Source organism: Micropterus dolomieu, linkage group LG08 (genome assembly GCF_021292245.1).
Source record: "Micropterus dolomieu isolate WLL.071019.BEF.003 ecotype Adirondacks linkage group LG08, ASM2129224v1, whole genome shotgun sequence".
Classification (NCBI taxonomy): Eukaryota; Metazoa; Chordata; class Actinopteri; order Centrarchiformes; family Centrarchidae; genus Micropterus; species Micropterus dolomieu.
Genome location: NC_060157.1, coordinates 3,405,127 through 3,409,904, shown reverse-complemented (window position 1 = coordinate 3,409,904; position 4,778 = coordinate 3,405,127). Strand labels below are relative to the sequence as shown.

The window sequence follows — 4,778 nt, the reverse complement described above, 5'->3', positions numbered from 1 at the left end:
TTTCTGGCTCTGGAGCTGTGGAGTCTGGATCTGTGGTTGCGGGTCACCTGCTGCCCCTGTGTTCCTGCTCGACACCCTCTGCTGCAACGACTATTGTTACTAGTCCTATTATTGTTATTATAATAATTAACATTACGATTGTTATCATTAACACTACTATAAATATCTGTACCATTTTTCATTTAGTCTATAGCAACATCATCTTTACTGTCTGTACCTATGTGTGTATATTGTGTAGGCTGCCTCTCTCCCCCCCCCTTCACCCCCAACCGGTCGAGGCAGATGGCCGCCCACCCTGAGCCATGGTTCTGCTCGAGGTTTCTGCCTCTTAAAAGGAAGTTTTTCCTTGCCTCTGTCGCCTAGTGCTTGCTCTTGGTGGGAACTGTTGGGCTTCTGTAAATAACATGCTGCTCTTTTATGAAAAGCGCTGTGAGATAACTGTTGTTGTGATTTGGCGCTATATAAATAAAATTGAATTAAAATTTAAAAAATACTATTCGACCAACCTAGTCAAGTAAATGTATAAAAGTACAAGTTACTTTGTGGTTTTAATATTGTTTAGCGAGTGCAGAACAGAGATATTCTGTTTGGAATATTAAGTATTCCATCCATTGTGCATTGTTGTTAGATATAACCACTGTTGATCATGGATATTTCTAGGGAATGCACTTTGCTTTGACTGATTATTTTTAATTTATCTGTTTAATACAATTATTTTTCCTCTTTTTAATCAACATGAAGACTTGATAAGATCATTTTAAAATATTACGCTTACTGCTTAGCTTACTATTCTTGCCTGCGTCTGTTATTATGGACATGCAGTTAGCCAAACCATTTGCTTTGAAATGAAGGGATCTGCATATGAGCTGCCTTCTCCAACAGCTCAGACACATAGTACAGTATGATTATTCTTAAAGTATCTATGAACATAACATTCATGTCAAGAATTATTGAGGTAGCAGCCCGTTGAATTAGTACGGTAAGCTTACATAATAGAGGGAGATGCTTCTTCTCAAAATTCAAAAATTATTTGCTTATATAATATCATTTGACTTGAACTGTAACTTGATGTTACAGCTACTAGCCTACATTTGTTCTGTACAGACTAAATATGCTTTTCCATACAACGTTAATGGAAAGTCTACACAGTGTGCAGTAATGGATTCAATTCAAAGAGCAGGGGAACATGAAACGAAGGATGGACATTCACGGCCGCCTGTAACTTCAATTTTATGACAGAATGATTAATCACACTCTTGATCTTGAAAGGACAAATTTTCACCGGGGTGAAAACTTGTGGGACTTCACCAGAAGGGGAAGGTCCGAGGATGATAACCACACCTTCTGTCCAGGAGTGTATTTGGGGGCAGGAACCCAACAAGGGTCGGCCGTGAACTGAAGGATCTGCCAACTCCTTCTCCTGGTCAGGGAAAAGAGGGGGATTATATCCAAGCATGGCCATGAATGCAGTCATACAGTAGGGAGAAAAGGTATTTGATACACTGCTGATTTAGCAGGTTTTCCTACTTACAAAGCATGTAGAGGTCTGTAATTTTTATCATAGGTACACTTCAACTGTGAGAGACAAAATCTAAAACAAAAATCCAGAAAATTACATTGTATGATTTTTAAATAATTAATTTGCATTTTATTGCATGACATAAGTATTTGATCACCTACCAACCAGTAAGAATTCCGGCTCTCACAGACCTGTTAGTTCTTCTTTAAGAAGCCCTCCTGTTCTCCACTCATTACCTGTATTAACTGCACCTGTTTAAGCTCGTTAACTGTATAAAAGACACCTGTCCACACACTCAGTCAAACAGACTCCAACCTCTCCACAATGGCCAAGACCAGAGAGCTGTGTAAGGACATCGGGGATAAAACTGTAGACCTGCACAAAGCTGGGATGGGCTACAGGACAATAGGCAAGCAGCTTGGTGAGAAGGCAACAACTGTTGGCACAATTATTATAAAATGGAAGAAGTTTAAGATGACGGTCAGTCTCCCTCGGTCTGGGGATCCATGCAAGATCTCACCTCGTGGGCATCAATGATCATGAGGAAGGTGAGGGATCAGCCCAGGACTACACGGCAGGACCTGGTCAATGACCTGAAGAGAGCTGGGACTACACTCTCATTGAAAACAATTAGTAACACACTACGCAGAGGAATGGGAGAAGGTCATGTGGTCTGATGAGACAAAAATAGAGCTTTATGGTCTAAATTCCACTCGCTGTGTTTGGAGGAAGAAGGATGAGTACAACCCCAAGAACACCATCCCAACCGTGAAGCATGTAGGTGGAAACATCATTCTTTGGGGATGCTTTTCTGCAAAGGGGACAGGACGACTGCACCGTATTGAGGGGAGGATGGATGGGGTCATGTATCACGAGATCTTGGCCAACAACCTCCTTCCCTCAGTAAGACCATTGAAGATGGGTCGTGGCTGGGTCTTCCAGCATGACAACGACCCGAAACACACAGCCAGGGCAACTAAGGAGTGGCTCCGTAAGAAGCATCTCAAGGTCCTGGAGTGGCCTAGCCAGTCTCCAGACCTGAACCCCATAGATCTTTGGAGGGAGCTGAAAGTCTATACTGCCTACCGACAGCCCCGAAACCTTAAGGATCTGGAGAAGGTCTGTATGTAAGAGTGGGCCAAAATCCCTGCTGCAGTGTGTGCAAACCTGGTCAAGAACTACAGGAAACGTATGATCTCTGTAATTGCAAACAAAAGTTTCTGTACCAAATATTAAGTTCTGCTTTTCTGATGTACCGTCTCTCACAGTTGAAGGGTACCTATGATAGAAATTACAAACCTCTACATGCTTTGTAAGTAGGAAAACCTGCAAAATCAATAGTGTATCAAATACTTGTTCTCGCCACAATACCTGTGGCAGGAGAGGAGAGGATGTTAGGGGCATACTCCACCCAGTGTAGTTGTTTGGAGCAGGAGAAGGGATTATGGGCCATGACGCAGCAAAGAGGTTCCCAGGTCCTGTCTGCTGTCTCTGAAAAAGAGGGCAGTTTGGGGAAAAATAAACAGCCTTAGAAATTCTGTCTACTATTGTCATGATTACAGTGTGCCCTTCAGAGGAGGGCAGGCCAGTAACAGTCCAAAGTGATGTGCGATCAAGGTGGACTTTGGATGGGGAGGCGCTGCAGGAGACCTGCTGGAGGCTGTGAGCAACTGAGTTGAAGCACCCAGAGAAGGTATAAACGCTGGGTATTCGGCTCAAAGACACCCTGCTAACTGGCACTGCAGCAAGTTGAACCTCATCTGATCATCACAACAAGGTACGGCTGTCATTCTTACCATTCATCGTAGCATCAGCTGTTTTGATTCATATCTACAGAAACAAGTTTTCATCTGTTCGTTATTGGGTGTCAATTCTGCAAGCATTAACAGCCTATTGTTTTTATATACCTTTTATTACACTTAGTTCTCACTACCAGGAAAAATAAACATTTTCCTGTTCTTTATAATGCCTTGTTTCTGTAAAACTGTCCTATATTTTCTTAAGTGTTTTCTTGCTTTTAACGTGTGTCTTGTTATATTGTCTTTGCATTTATATTTGCCATTTGTATACATTGGCACTTACTTACTGGTTTTCATTGTTATAATGCAAGTCATTTTAAATGGACTTACTAAACCTGATTATGTCAACAATTTCCACACAGTGTAGTTGAGTAAATACAAATAAAACTACTTTGGTTCAGTTTTAACATTTATTTACTGTGTTGCCAATAAAACACATTATACTGTGGCACCACCAAAAACAGATACAATAAAGACTGATTTGTATCACCATATCGATCAACATTTTCCAAATTCTTCACAATGTTTTACAATGTTCTTTATATTGTCAAAACCAAACATCAATGAGATTCTATGGCACAAGGGAATAAAACATACCAGGATTTAGAAACTTACTAAAGAATTTACTTGTTAAATGATAAAAGTTGCTTTTAGTCCTTTTTGTAGGTTTTGTCAACAATTTGAAAATTAAAGAAAATCGCCAGCAGGTACGTTTTCAGTTATAACTGCCACACTTTATTTGTGATCACTCAGTTAGTAGAAGTCCTCATATCGAGGTTATTGAATTTACACAGGATCCACTGTTACGTTGTCCACTCTGTTGGTGCACACAGTTCAACCATGTTCACGTAGTCATGTTAGGACTCTTTTATATATATACATACAGCTGAAGACCGAAAGAGAAAAAAATATATAATTATATTTTTTTTTTTTTTCTCTTTCGGTCTTCAGCTTCACACTTTGTCTTTTTCTTCAGCGTTTGTGCAATTTTCTTGGTGGGAATCTGGCTTCCCTTCAAACCGCAGACGAGTACAAGTTCATCAGAGATGATTCATGAGGCTACGACGCAGCAAAGGTGAGAATTTTAGCAAAGAAAGGATCTAATTTAGCTGTCCCCTGTGTGCCTGATATTGAATATATTCTGCTTGTAATGTGCCTGTTATATATGTTGTGATGTGGACTATTTTTAACAGGACATACAGTGGGGGAAAAAAGTATTTGACCCCTTGCTGATTTTGCAGGTTTGCCCACTTACAAAGAATGCAACAATCTACAATTTTAATCATATGTACATTCTAACAGTGAAAGACAGAATCCCAAAGAAAATTCCAGAAAATCACATCATATGAATTTATAAAAATTGATAACCATCTGATGAGGAAAAACAAGTATTTGACCCCCTGGACAAACAGCATGTTAATATTTTGTAGAAAAGCCATTATTGGCCAGCACAGATGTCA

The 4,778-nt window shown here is 40.1% G+C and overlaps 1 long non-coding RNA gene across 1 annotated transcript; it reads left to right on the top strand.

The window, feature by feature from the left end:
• Positions 1-2,495: 2,495 nt before the first annotated feature.
• On the top strand, positions 2,496-4,356 carry LOC123975459. Its single transcript, XR_006826061.1, has 3 exons — positions 2,496-3,296; positions 3,973-4,025; positions 4,295-4,356. It is a non-coding gene; the product is annotated as an uncharacterized LOC123975459 (long non-coding RNA).
• The last annotated feature ends 422 nt before the right edge of the window (positions 4,357-4,778 follow it).